General features: G+C 37.8%; 1 long non-coding RNA gene across 1 annotated transcript in view; it reads right to left on the bottom strand.

Moving 5' to 3' along the window:
* The window catches only part of LOC132376439 (uncharacterized), a 413,195-nt gene that overhangs the window by 164,432 nt on the left and 233,196 nt on the right, over positions 1-15,567 (bottom strand). Inside the window, exon 4 of the long non-coding RNA XR_009506298.1 lies at positions 6,658-6,760. This is a non-coding gene — a long non-coding RNA (uncharacterized LOC132376439). The remainder of the gene's footprint in view (positions 1-6,657; positions 6,761-15,567) is intronic.

Below are 15,567 nucleotides of genomic sequence, written 5' to 3'. Positions count from 1 at the left end.
GACAATTGCTCTGCTCTCCTCCTAACTCACTGGTTACTTATTCCCAGTTTACTGGCTTGTCCATTTATTCATTTATTTACCAGCTCTTTAGGTACTGATACTTTCTCTGAATATCAGATACTATTCTAGGTACTGGAAATACAGCAATAAACAAAACAGACAAAAATTTCTGACTTAGGGGAGCCACATTCTAGTGATGTAACATTAGTTTATCGATAGAGAGGGAAAGAATTCCTTTGCTTCTTTACTTCCCTTGGTCTCTGCTCCAATATCCCCTGATCATAATTTCAGAGGAGGCGTCTCTGATATGGGTATTTGTCATCACGCAAACCTCCCACTTCTTTCCCCACTTCTCAATTAATTTTTCTCTCAAGGGCTTATCACTGTCTGATGAATTATATCTTTTACTTATTTATTTATATCCTGCTCTTCTCACTGAAATGTAAGCACCTCGAGGCCAGGGCCTTTATCTCTTTTGTTCATTGCTCCAACCCCAGAATACAGCACAAAGTAGAAGATCACAAACTACTCATTGACTCTGTAATCCTGAGGAGCAGCAATATCACATTTTATAGATGAGATTTTATACAGCTGATCAAAATCACACAGTAGGCACGGGCAAAGCCCAGAAGCCTAATAAAGAAACCTTCCTCTTTTTTTCACTCTACCTTTAACCAGCCCTGCAAAAAACTGTCATTGCAAAAGAAGAGAGGGAAAATCATGTGAACCACTGCCCTTCAGTTGCTTTTTATAATATAAAAAAAGTAGAAGATATTGAAAAAGCTGGGAATCTTTTGAAATATTAACAGCCTTTGGCCCATTTAGTGTTTAGACCCATGTTGAGTGTCTAAAAGAAAATGCATACAAAGGCAGAGTGTCCATGCCAACTTGTCTCATTTTTTCCCTTTCCCTTTCTTCATATGCCTTGTAGCTTGATTCACTCCAGTGGAAGAGTACATTCACTGACCTATTTGGTATGGATAATGAACAACCAACCGGTGTGAGATACTCAGAGGTTGAAATGTGAAAGGAAATTACTTGGAAGGAAGAAGAGTCCAAGAAGCACATCAGCAAGTGAGAATGCACAGAAATAGGAGTAATATTGAGAAGGTAAGGCAGCGCTCGTGCCAGGAAGCTGCCCTGGAAATCAGTGCTGGTAGTGTCCCACTGAGTGCTGTACTGAGGGACACAGACCACTAGCTACGTCTAAAACTGTAAAAGTATCGAGGTTGTACATAGTTACATAGTTATTTGATTCGATACCGTTTTGAATTTTTGTTAAAAGTTTAGGTCTCAGATTTATCCAAAAGTATTTTTATTTCTTCAGTATTTTCTTTTTTTTTTTTTTTTTATAAATTTATTTATTTATTTTTGGCTGTGTTGGGTCTTCGTTTCTGTGCGAGGGCTTTCTCTAGTTGCGGTGAGCGGGGGCCACTCTTCATCGCGGTGCGCGGGCCTCTCACTATCGCGGCCTCTCTTGTTGGGGAGCACAGGCTCCAGACGCACAGGCTCAGTAGTTGTGGCTCACGGGTCCAGTTGCTCCGTGGCATATGGGATCTTCCCAGACCAGGGCTCGAACCCGTGTCCCCTGCATTGGCAGGCAGATTCTCAACCACTGCGCCACCAGGGAAGCCCTCTTCAGTATTTTCTGAAGAAGTTATCCATCTGATACAGGAAGGCATTTCTACTCTCATTATCTATTTTAAATAGTCAATCCCTTAACTGCCAACACTAGCCAAACGAAGAATTAAGGTAAAATTTGAAGACTACTGGGATGGTTTCAACTATTTTATTTTAAAATTTATCTGTGTTGTGCCTCTTCACTTCACTTGAACTCTGAGAATGCTGACAAGACTGCAAACTTCCTTGTCCTAACTGGATAAACGTCCTTGGACTGTGAGGGAATGGAGAAACAGAGGAAGGCGTTAGAGATTTCTCCGTCCTACTAGGGCACAGGACTCTGAATTATTCCCACAAACAATGTCCAGAAACCTGAAGAAAATAATTAGTGAAACTCTAGAATAAGCCATCAAGCTAGGGAAAGAGTAGAACAACTCAGTATAGCCTCGTTGGTGGTTGAAGAATAACCCCCATGGCCGGTCTATGATTCTGTTAACACAGCTTCCAGAGAGCTCTGGGGAACCAGCCCTGTTTCCTGTTCTATAGCCTCAAGTTCAGGAGCTTACCTGGACAGGACTTATTCAGCCAGCAAAGGACAAGGGTAATAAATGAGAGATGTATTCATGCCCGAGTGTTCTGCTCTCTGCTTTTCTCAGCAATCACCTTATATATTGTACAAGCCTGAGATTTATGAGATAAATGCAGCTAACTCAGAAGAGGCGGTCCTCTCAACACACATCCAGAGGACTTAGGTATAGTTTGTAGACATGCCCCAGCCTCAAACATGCGACATGTAGAATGCTGACTTGGGGAATGGGGTTGGCCGTTGTGCCTCCTGAGATTCTGAAGGGCTCTCGCTGACTCAGACACTGCCCTCCACTACTGTCTACCCTGATGACATCTGGAAGCTAACACCTCCATAAATGTCCTGAGGACCACTGCTGACTGTACCAACTTCCCTCCATATTATTTGGAAAAGGAAATCTTATTTGATTGACCCAACAAGTGTATTTGTCTTTCTGCTAGTACAAATCTACTGGGACAATTGACAATTGTCAATACAGAGTTTGTGCTTGGAATTCAACATTTTGCACTGGGGCTTCAGCTGACAGGAAAGGAAAAGCCCTGTTTTAATATCTTCTTCTACACACATGCATGTTAAGTCATACAGAGAGCTTTATACATACACATATATACATGTATGTATAAAATATGTATGAAATTTATATAGACATATATTTACACATGTATGTATATTTGTATATATGCATATATACATTATAATACATTCAAGGAGGTTTCCTAATTGTTTTTAGAGTAAGAATGGTGTTACAGAAGGAAAGAAATATAGGCTTAAGTAGTTTATTAAACAAAGATTTTTTAAAAATATAAACATATATGATTTGAAGGGACTTGGCTTGAGATTTTCATATTTTCAAACTCTTCCAGGGAGACAAGGAAGTACAAAAGCGTCACTGAAGGCAGCAGATGTGGGTGATGCCTGAACACTGCCACTTAGAAAGTTTATGTGAAATTGAACCAGGAGCTGAAAGCTCTGATTCCCAAAACCCCTACTTTCAGAACTGAATTTTCCTCAGTCTTCATCTCACAAAATATTCAAGCCAACTTTGCCAGAAAACCAGGAATCTCAGCATGTGGATGAAATTAAGAAAGATCATATTTTTAGAAGACATATTGGAGTTTTACACTAAGCACTAAGCTATTTAAGATCATTGACTTTAAGATTTAATCAATGAATGGGAGTTTGAGCTATAAAAGATGATTATTTAAAATGGAGGGAATTTCCTCTTCCATGAATGTGGTTGAACAGCTCTGATCTTTGTCCTTCACCCAACTCTAGATCAAATATGTGTCCCAGGATAAAGCTCTCTCAGCAGAGGTGCAGCCCACAAGCCATGAGGAAAAGAGCTAAATGAAATGTGGACACCAGGTGCCACTCAGGCTGTGTTATCAAAAAAAAAAAAAAAAACTAGTCATCTTATCAAGTATATATCAAGTAATATTTTTTAATCACTGAACATAGTTGAAGATTATTTATTAAAAGAATTATGGTTTATAAATGTCATTATCATATTGTACTATTTAAAAAGTCAACTGATTACTCCTGAAGGATGGAAAAGTCTAGCCAGAAAGCAGTATGCTTTCTAAATAGAACAAAAACCATTAGTTTTGACACTCTTTCTGCTAGAGTGCTAATTAATGTGGCATTTGCCTAACAGCGAAGAAACACTCCACCAAAAAAACCTTTATATATATATATATGTATGTATAATAAAATTGTGATTGTTTACTATTTGAATTTTATTAGTAAAACTAGTACTGCAAATAGCCTCTTCTTGGCTTGACTTATATTAGACAGGAATCCCCTGGCTTTCCTTCCACATAAATGTATACATGTACAAATATACATTTATCTGTGTTTTTTCTTTTAAACCTTTATAAGGCCTTTCCTGCTATGTGCCAGGTACTTGCATGTAAGCCTTATAAAATCCTATGAATCAGGCTTTATTAGTCCGATTTTATTGACGAGAATAATGAAACTTGGAACATGTAGACAGGTCACTTGCTTAAGGTCTCACATCTAGTGAGTGGCAGAACTGGGACCAAGCCCAGGTCTTCTGAATCCAAATCCTAAGTTTGTTCCACCATGCGTGTTACCCAATTATATACACGCATGTGTTTTATCTTGTAAAACTATGGAGGAAGAGAAAATGGTCTCTGGAAAATCCAAACACAGAGGTAAGTTGAACTGAGTGTGTCTTTCCTTTTTCCTCTGTGTCCCTAACTCTCCTTTTTTTGGCTATACATTTGGCACTGCAGAATATTAACATTGCCCAGGAAAATTCAGGGAAGTTGAAGGTGAGCAATGAGGATTCTCCTATACTATTAAATACTTTCACAGTTACTCCATTTGACTGGAAGATACAAAGAGGCTTCTCTGTGACATCCATCGCACTGCCCAGAACTGCTCCAAGCTTGGTCTCAGTGACAAATGCTTAAAGTTAATCATCCGTTTGTCTCCACATTTCCCTTGAAGACATTGATCAAGCTGTGCTGACAGAGCTGTGATGAAATATCAGACTCTGGGAAATGCTGAGCTGGCTTTGAATCTACCATTATTTAAGCACAAGGCAACAGCTTGAAAGACAGCTGTCATTTTTCTTTGGCTTTAAGTCTCCTCTTCAGTTTGAGGCCACATATGTTTTGGTCAAAGTTGTAAATTCTATAATTGTCCCAGATTCTTATCATGAAGCTCATGACTGGCAATGGGCAAAAACAGACTTTCATGCTAATAATAACATTATTTAAGCAACCGAAGGTCAAAGAATCATATCATAGTAGGACTTGGGGGATAAAAACTCATTTATGTCCTGTTACCTAAGCAGTGAAACAGAACTCCTTTCAGCTTCTTTATATATTATAACATCTTCAAGAAAAAAATGATAAAGAGAAGAATAATGAGAAGATATTTGTCTTACATGGTATTAAAATTATTCTAAAATTTAAAAATAGATATAAACACTCAAATATACATTTTTTCTCTTTTGTTTCTGTTTTAAAGCAAATTATACTGGCTTATGTTACTCAATATTTTTAGAGATAATTACATTTCAATATATAACTCTGTATCACTCTTTTATATGGTATACATTTCAATTAATCATCTTTTCCAATAAATTTCATTTAAAAACATGTTAAAAAGTAGCAAGCATGCAAAAATTATTATGCTACTGTTGTAGATACAAAAACTAAAGAAAAGAATTTTGTCTCTGGTATAGTGATATAACCCCTATTCAGACCCACCCTCTGGTTTATGCTGATAACAAACATAAACTCTGGGCAAATACAAAAAACAACTAAGGATTCTAAAGGATAGACAAAAGCAGGTATACTGTGGAAGGTAGGCAAAATTGGAGAAGCAACCAGAATTTTCCTCCCCCCTTTCTTTGTGGCTTTGCCCTGAGGTGGGAGGGACAGTGCAGGCAATTAAATTAGGAGGAAAAAATAGTGACATATTTGTCCATCAGGTAAACAAAATACAGACATTTTCAGAAAAAAAAATTGTCTCCCACAGACCTGCATTACAAGAAGTGGTAAAGGAGACTCTGGACCAAGATGGCAACCTAAGAGTCTCCTGAATTTCCCTCTTCTCACAGATACACCAAATATACAGCTACACATGGAGCAACTTCCTTTGAGAGAAATCCGGAAATTAATGAATGACTTCCATACATTGGGTGACTCAGAAAATACCCACATCAAAACTGGCAGGAAAGGCTGAGACACACTCTCACAAAAACCCCACCCCTGGCACAGTGGCCTACAATTGGGAGAGGACCCTTATTCCCAGTTTCTCCTAAGTGCCATAGGGTTTAGACCACACATCTAGTGCCCCAACTCTTAAGGCTGCCACAGGGGAGACAGGCCCCTAAATCACCTACTTCTGAAAGCCAATGCGGCTTGTGTTCACGAATGCACAAGACTACAGCAAGTGAAGAAGCAGTAGCTAACAGGTGAGGTGAGTGAGTAGGCTTTCCCAGCAGGACTAAGCACAGAGGGAGCCAACAAACACCCCGATCTCCCAGTTCTTGCCTGGATGAAGTTTGACTGCAGACTTCACAAGCTACTGCCTGGGGATCCGGCTTCTATTTAGCAGCCTCTGGGTACTGACTGCAAGCCTTCCCAGAGCCTGAAAGAGCCGGTGGGCACTTCTGTCATCTTCCAACAACAAAACCAAGTCATCAGCATCTCCCTGGAAGGAACCTGTCCACACATCTAGCACCTCAGTTTTCGTGGCTGCTTTCCAAGGGATGGACCCCCAAATCACCTAGCTCTGACATGCAACAAGACTTGAATTCATGAGTCCCACAAGACTATAGCAAGAAAAGAAGCAGTTTTCAAATGCGCACAGGCGCACTCCCCATGGCTATAAGCCTAGGCTCAATGCAGAGGACGCAGGCAAACACTCAGCTCCCAGTTTCTCCCTGGAAGGGATTTGACTGCACACTTTCTTACCTGCTGCCTGAGGGTCCAGCTTCCAATCAGACTGCATCTAGCTGCTGTCTGTGATCATCCCTTTGGATCATCCCTTTGGCACAACTTCAAATACTGGGAGTCACTGAAAACAAAGACAATGACTTTGACAATCACAAAGGTCTGAGAAGCAACCTGGAGCTCAAGCTGGGCTGACTGACGAGGTTCACCTCCACAAGACCAGTCTGTCAAGATGGAGAGAGGTGGCTATTTTATCTAATGCACAGAAACCAACAGAGTCAATGGAAATGAAGAAATAAGGGAATATATCCCAAACAAAAGAACAAGATTAATCTCCAGGAATCCATCTTAATGAAATGGAGATAAGGGATTTAAGCAAAAGAGAGTTCAAAATAACAGTCATAAAGATGCTCACTGAGCATCAATGAAGAAATCACAAGACAAATTAGAAAATATTTTTAATTGAATAGTAATGAAAATGTAGCATGGCAATTTGTGGGATGTAGCTAAAGCAGTGTGTAGAATGCTTATTTTAGAAAAAAAATAAAGAAGTGCCTAAGACAATGTCCTATGCTTTCACCTTAAGAATCTATGAAAAGAAGGGTAAAATGTATCCAAAATAAATACAGTTGACCTTTGAACAATGTGGGGATTAATCTGTGTATAACTTATAGTGAACTCTCCATATCTGCCATTCCTCCACACCCCAGGTTTCAACCAACCACCGGTGGTGTAGTTCTGTAGTATTTACTATTGAAAAATATCCGTGTATAAATGGATCTGTACAGTTCAAATCCACATTGTTCAAGGGTCAACTGTAGAGGGAAGGAAATAATGATAAAAGTAGAAATTACTAAAATAGAAAACAGACAATAGAGAAAATTCAGAAAGCCAAAAATATTTCTTTGCAAAGATCAACAAAATTGATCAATCTTTAGCTAAACTGCTAAAAATAGAGATAAAGCTTTTTATTTAAAAAAAATAGAGAATGCTGCCCAACTCATTTTATATGGCACACAAAACTCTAATACCAAACCTGCTGAAGACTTCACACAAAAAAACGTATAGACCAGTATCTCTTCTAAACATAGATGCAAAAATCCTGAAGTAAATATTAGCAAACCCAATTGATCAATGGAGTGTATATGCGAATATATACAACATAACCAAGTAGGGTTTACACCATGAGTGTAAGATTGGCTTAAAATTCAAAAATTATTCAATGTAATTCACCATAATAACAAAATTAGGAAGATAATATAACCATTTCAATTTAATAAAATTTTAAAAAATTAATACCCAATCATACAAAAACCCTCAACAAACTAAGAGTAGCAGGAAACTTTCTCATTCTGATAGAGGGCATATAAAACATCTACAACTAATGTAGTACTCAACAGTGAAAACCTGCCCCCGAAAGCCTCGTATAGGAAAAAGCTAAAGACACCTACATGCACCATTTCTTGTCAAATTGTAGTTAATGTCCTAGAAATTGCAATAGAGCTATATAAAAAAAAAGAAAATGAAAGTAAAAACACAAACAACAGAAGGAAAAAATAATATTGTCTCTATATCCCTATGATTGTACGTGGAAAAAAATCCAAAAACAATTACTCAAATTAATACATTAGATATGGAAACATGTAAGATAATGTTAACTGTATTTTGTTAATCAATTGTATTTTTCTACACTAGCAGTAAAAAGTAAAAAGGTAATCAGCTTGATTTACAATAACATCTAAATCATAAAATATCTAGGAATAAATTTAACCAAAGGAGCCCAAAACTTCTACAGTGAAAACTATAGAACATTATTGAGAAAATTTAAAAAGATCTAAATAAATGAAGAGATACAGCATGTTCATGGATTGAAAGACTCAATATATGTCAGTTCTTCCCAAAGTGATCTATAGATTCAATGTATTCCCAATAAAATATTCCAGCAGACATTTTATAGAAATTAACAAGCTGATTTTTAAAATTTGTATGGAAATGCATAATTCCTAGCCAAAGGATATTTTTAAAGCAGAACAAAGTTGGAGCACCTAATCTGCATGATTTCAAGTCACAGTTATCAGGATAGTTTGGTATTGGTGAAAGGGTAGATGTATAAAGATCAATGGAACATAACAGAGAGTTGAGAAATAAAGTCAATTGATTTTCTACAAAGATGCCAAGGCAATTCAATGTTGAAAGGAAAATGCTATTCGTTTTCTTCAAATGTCTGATGAACCTTGGTTGGTGGTGCACATTTATGATAGAAGGACCATGTCAATTTGCATGGTTAACAGGTATGGGTACCTTGTCTTTGGCCCTTGTAACTTTCTGGCTGTACAACAGGCCTCCCTCCCCTGTACAACAGGAAGGATGAATGCTGTCTCTGTGTATTTACACTGAGCATGCCTATAGAAGGGCTATAGACCAGCATCCTGAGTCCTAAAATAAAAGGGTCTTTAACTCAGGGTGGGCATGGAGAGTAATTTAAACTGTTTCCCTGCTGAGAAGATGTACTTTCTTTCTACTTCTCTCTCAGACCAAAGCATTCATTCTAGGTGCTCACTCCAGACACGTTAGTTCATTTAGAGAGAAATCTAAGGGATGGAAGTGCAAACTCACAAGCAGTGTTTCGGTTGATAACACCTCCACACTCATCACATGCCTTTGTATGTGTTGACTCTAAGCTTGAAATATCCTTGGCATTGTTTCCTCTTTCTGCAATAGTTTTCCCAATTGTTTTGAGCTGTGTTTTTCTCTTCTCTTGTTTCTCTGAGATCCCAAAGGCATCTGCTTTTCTATTTTCAGGAACTTCTACCAAAGACTTGTCTGCTAATGGTTTGCTTATTTTAACATCAGTGCTGCTACAGGTTAATTTTTTAAAATAAATTTTCCGCAAGTTTAAGGATTTTAGGTTAGGAAGAATGCAAACATATTAGCTCAGTCTGCCAGTATTACTGGAAACAATTTAATGAGTAATTTTCAATGTTTATAAGATGTAGTGAAATGTGCCCTTGTATTCAACATTGTTAGGCATGAAAACAAATGAACATAAATTTTGTACAAATTGTTATAAAAAAATGAGGCATATGAACACGCAATTTTACAACACATATAAATACATTTTAAACATTCATACTCTTTAAATATAAATATTAAAACATATTTTAAACATTCCTTTATAGAAATCTCATACCACTCAGAATGGCCATCATCAAAAAAGCTACAAACAATAAATGTTGGAGAGGGTGTGGAAAAAATGGAACCCTCACGCACTGTTGGTGGGAATGTAAATTGATACAGCCACTATGGAAAACAGTATGGAGGTTCCTTAAAAAACTAAAAACAGAACTACCATATGACCCAGCAATCCCACTACTGGGCATATACCCTGAGAAAACCATAATTCAAAAAGACACATGCACCCTAATGTTCACTGCAGCACTATTTACAATAGCCAGGACATGGAAGAAACCTAAATGCCCATCGACAAATGAATGGATAAAGAAGATGTGGTACACATATACAATGGAATATTACTCAGCCATTAAAAGGAATGAAATTGGGTCATTTGTAAAGACATGGATTTGCCTAGAGAGTGTCATACAGAGTGAAATAAGTCAGAAAGAGAAAAACAAATATCGTATATTAACGCATATATGTGGAATCTCGAAAAATGGTGTATATGATCTTATTTGCAAAGCAGAAATAGAGACACAGACGTAGAGAACAAATGTATGGATACCAAGGGGGAGGGGGGGGTGGGAGGAATTGGGAGATTGGGATTGATACATATACACTATTGATACTATGTATAAAATAGACAACAAATGAGAACATACTGTATAGCACAGGGAACTCTACTTAATGCACTGTGGTCACCTAAATGGGAAGGAAATCCAAAAAAGAGGAGATATATGTATATGTATAGTTGATTCATTTTGCTGCACAGTAGAAACTAACAAAACATTGGAAAGCAACTATGCTCCAATAAAAATTAATTTAAAAAAATATTCCTAATAGGACTCTACACCAAAAAAAAAAGAAAAAAATCATACCTTGAGCAAGGTTGTTTACTCAAGCATTATTTATGAAGGCAAAAAAAATAGTACATCCAAGATATCTAACAATGATTAAATAGTGTGTGGCACATCTACATGTTAAAGTATAGTAGTGTATAGAAATAACAATTTTAAATCCAAAAATATTTAATATTATGTGGAAAAGTTCACAAATAATTGACAAAAATCTGAAATGTTATACACAGTACTGTGTCAATTTTTCATATATTTAGTTATGTGTACACATTCTCAAAGGACTGAAAGGAAATATATTAACATGTAATCAGTGGGACTTCCCTGGTGGTGCAATGGTTGAGAATCTGCCTGCCAATGCAAGGGACACGGGCTCAAGCTCTGGTCCAAGAAGATCCCACATGCCGCAGAGCAACTAGGCCCATGCACCACAGCTACTGAGCTTGCATTCTAGAGCCCGGGAGCCACAACTACTGAGCCTGTGTGCTGCAACTACTGAAGCCCACACACCTAGAGCCCATGCTCCACAACAAGAGAAGCCACTGCAATGAGAAGCCCACGCACCACAACGAAGAGAAGCCCCCAGTCACTGCAACTAGAGAAAGCCTGCATGCAGCAATGAAGACCCAACACAGCCAAAAAATTGAGGATATGGGGAGGGGGAGGGGTGAGATGTGACAGGATGAGAGAGTGTCATGGACATATATACACTATCAAATGTAAAATAGATAGCTAGTGGGAAGCAGTCGCATAGCACAGGGAGATCAGCACGGTGCTTTGTGACCACCTGGGGGGGTGGGATGGGGAGGGTGGGAGGGAGGGAGATGCAGGAAGGAGGAGATATGGGAACGTGTGTATATCTGTAGCTGATTCACTTTGTTATAAAGCAGAAACTAACACACCATTGTGAAGCAATTATACTTCAATAAAGATGTTTAAAAATAATTAATTAATTAATTAATTAATTAAAATAAATAAATTTTAAAAAGTGTAATCAGTACCTGGTTGTTGAATTACTTTAACTTAATCACTGGCTATTATTGTTTCTTCATTGAAACCTAAAGTATTTTGTTTTTCATTTTCCAACTTTCCAACACAAGCACATATTATTCTGATCAGAAAAGACACAGGCATAAAAATGTTCTTTTAAAAAGGTAAGTTCATTTTTAAATATTTTTAATAATTGGCAAAAAATAAATTTCATTCCCCAAGCTTCCAGTTAACCTAGGTATAGGTTCTTTTTATTACTCTATTTATAATGAAAGCTATTCAGTCTCTCATGGTCAAAATTTTATTTTCAGAGTACCTTCTGGTTAGTTCTGCTTTGTCTTGATGATGCCTATTATTATCTCTGTATGGAGACTCCATCAAAGTGTTCCTCACGCTACCAAGAAGGATTAATTCAAAGCAAATCCACAAATGTTGATTAACAATAACTGAGACCTCTACATAAAATAATTTTACACCTTATTTTTCAATCTCCTACCTTACTAATGAATTTTTGAAAACTTAAAACTGAAGGCCTTAGAATTGTGGTCTTCTGTGTCTTCTCCTGTCTGTTGGAAATGATTAAGTAGCTTATTAAGACAATTAGATTTGGACCTCTAACTAATCGTTTTTACTGTGGCACAATATCCTATTAGACATCCCCAAATATTGTGGGGCTTTCTTTGTTCAAAGTTTCAGCTAAACTTTGTTAATGAAAACCAAGAAGCAATGGTAATTAATTATCAAGGATCAGCTCATTTAAAGCACCGTCTCGAAGATGGAAGAGTAGAAAGACGTGTGCTCACTCTCTCTTGCATGAGCACCGGAATCACAATTAACTGCTGAAAAATCATCAACAGGAAGACACTGGAACTCACCAAAAAAGATACCCCACATCCAAAGACAAAGGAGAAGCCACAATGAGACAGTAGGAGAGGCGCAATCACAATAAAATCAAATCCCATAATCACTGGGTGGGCGACTCACAAACTGGAGAACAATTACATCACAGAAGTCCACCCACTGGAGTGAAGGTTCTGAGTTCCACATCAGGCTTCCCAACCAGGGGTCTGGAAACAGGAGGAGGAATTCCCAGAGAATCAGACTTTGAAGGCTAGTGGGATTTGATTGCAGGACTTTGATAGGACTGGGGTAAACAGGGACTCCACTCTTGGAGGGCACACACAAAGTAATGTGCACACCAGGACCCAGGGGAAAGGAGCAGTGACCATAGGAGACTGAACCACACCTACCTGCTAGTGTTTGAGGATCTCCTGCAGAGGTGGGGGGCAGCTGTGGCTCACTGAAGGGACAAGGACACTGGCAGCAGAAGTTCTGGGAAGTACTCCTTGCTGTGAGCCTTGGCGGAGTCTGCCATTAGCCCCACCAAAGAGCCTGTAAGCTCCAGTGCTGGGTCGCCTCAGGCCAAACAACCAACAGGGAGGGAACTCAGCCCCACCCATCAGCAGACAAGTGGATTAAAGTTTTACTGAGCTCTGCCCACCAGAGCAGCACCCAGCTCTACCCACCACCAGTCCCTCCCATCAGGAAACTTGCACAAGCCTCTTAGATAGCCTCGTCCACCAGAGGGCAGACAGCAGAAGCAAGAAGAATCACAATCCTGTAGCCTGTGGAAAAAAAACCACATTCACAGAAAGACAGAAAAGATGAAAAGGCAGAGGGATATGTACCAGATGAAGGAACAAGATAAAACCCAGAAAAACAACTAAATGATGTGGAGATAGGCAACCTTCCAGAAAAAGAATTCAGAATAATGATAGTGAAGATGATCCAGGACCTCGGAAAAAGAATGGAGGCAAAGATCGAGAAGATGCAAGAAATGTTTAACAAAGACCTAGAAGAATTAAAGAACAAACAGAGATGAACAATGCAATAACTGAAATGAAAACTACACTAGAAGGAATCAATAGCAGAATAACTGAGGCAGAAGAACGGATAACTGACCTGGAAGACAGAATGGTGGAATTCACGGCCACAGAACAGAATAAAGAAAACAGAATGAAAAGAAATGAAGGCAGCCTAAGAGACTTCTGGGACAACATTAAACACACCAGTATTCACATTATAGGGGTCCAAGAAGGAGAAGAGAGAGAGAAAAGACCCGAGACAATATTTAAAGAGATTACAGTCGAAAACTCCCCTAACATGGGAAAGGAAATACCACCCAAGTCCAGGAAGTGCATAGAGTCCCAGGCAGGATAAACCCAATGACAAACACACCAAGACACATAGTAATCAAATTGACAAAAATTAAAGACAAAGAAAAATTATTAAATGCAACAATGGAAAACCGACAAATAACATACAAGGGAACTCCATAAGGTTAACAGTTGATTTCTCAGTAGAAACTCTACAAGCCAGAAGGGAGTGGCAGGATATATTTAAAGTAATGAAAGGGAAGAACCTACAACCAAGATTACTGTACCTGGCAAAGATCTCATTCAGATTCAGCAGAGAAATCAAAAGCTTTACAGACAAGCAAAAGCTAAGAGAATTCAGCATCACCAAACCAGCTCTATAACAAATGCTAAAGGAACTTCTCTAAGTGAGAAACACAAGAGAAGAAAAGGACCTACAAAAACAAACCCAAAACAGTTAAGAAAATGGTAATAGGAACAAATATCGATAATTACCTTAAATGAGAATGGATTAAATGCTCCAACCAAAAGGCACAGGCTCACTGAATGGATACAAAACAAGACCAATGTATATGCTGTCTACAAGAGATCCACTTCAGACCTAGGGACACATTCAGACTGAAAGTGATGGGATGGAAAAAGATATTCCATGAAAATGGAAATCAAAAAAAAGATGGAGTAACAATACTCATATCAGATAAAATAGATTTTAAAATAAAGACTGTTTCAAGAGACAAAGAAGGACACTACATAATGATCAAGGGATCAATCCAAGAAGACGATATAACAATTATAAATATATATACACCCAACATAGGAGCACCTCAATACATAAGGCAAATACTAACAGCTATAACGAGAGGAAATTGACAGTAACACAATAATAGTGGGGGACTTTAACACCTCACTTACACCAATGGACAGATCATCAATACAGCAAATAAATAAGGAAACACAAGCTTTAAATGACAAAACTGACCAGATAGATTTAGTTGATATTTATAGAACATTCCATCTGAAAACAGCAGACTACACTTTCTTTTCAAGTGCACACGGAACATCCCCCAGGATAGATCACATCTTGGGTCAAAAATCAAGCCTTAGTAAATTTAAGAAAATTGAAATCATATCAAGCATCTTTTCTGACCAAAATGCTATGAGATTACAAATCAATTACAGGGAAAAAAAATACATAAAAAACACAAGCATATGGAGGCTAAACAATACATTACTAAATAACCAAGAAATCCCTGAAGAAACCAAAGAGGAAATCAAAAAACACCTAGAGACAAATGACAATGAAAACACGATGATCCAAAACCTATGGGATGCAGCAAAAGCAGTTCTAAGAGGGAAGTTTATAGCAATACAAAACTACCTCAAGAAAGAAGAAAAATCTCTAATAAACAAACTAACCTTACACCTAAAGGAACTAGAGAAAGAAGAACAAAAAACACCCAAAGTTAGTAGAAGGAAAGAAATCATAAAGATCAGAGCAGAAATAAATGAATTAGAAACAAACAAGACAATAGCAAAGATCAATAAAACTAAAAGCTGGTTCTTTGAGAAGATAAACACAACTGATAAACCTTTAGCCAGACTCATCAAGAAAAAGAGAGAGAGGACTCAAATCAATAAAATTAGAATTGAAAAAGGAGAAGTGACAACGGACACCACAGAAATATAAAGCATCATAAGAGACTACTACAAGCAAATCTATGCTAATAAAATGGACAACCTGGAAGAAATGAACAACT

This window comes from Balaenoptera ricei, chromosome 12 (genome assembly GCF_028023285.1).
Source record: "Balaenoptera ricei isolate mBalRic1 chromosome 12, mBalRic1.hap2, whole genome shotgun sequence".
Taxonomy (NCBI): Eukaryota; Metazoa; Chordata; class Mammalia; order Artiodactyla; family Balaenopteridae; genus Balaenoptera; species Balaenoptera ricei.
Note: the sequence above shows the minus strand (reverse complement) of the source record. Positions and strands in the feature narration are given on the sequence as shown.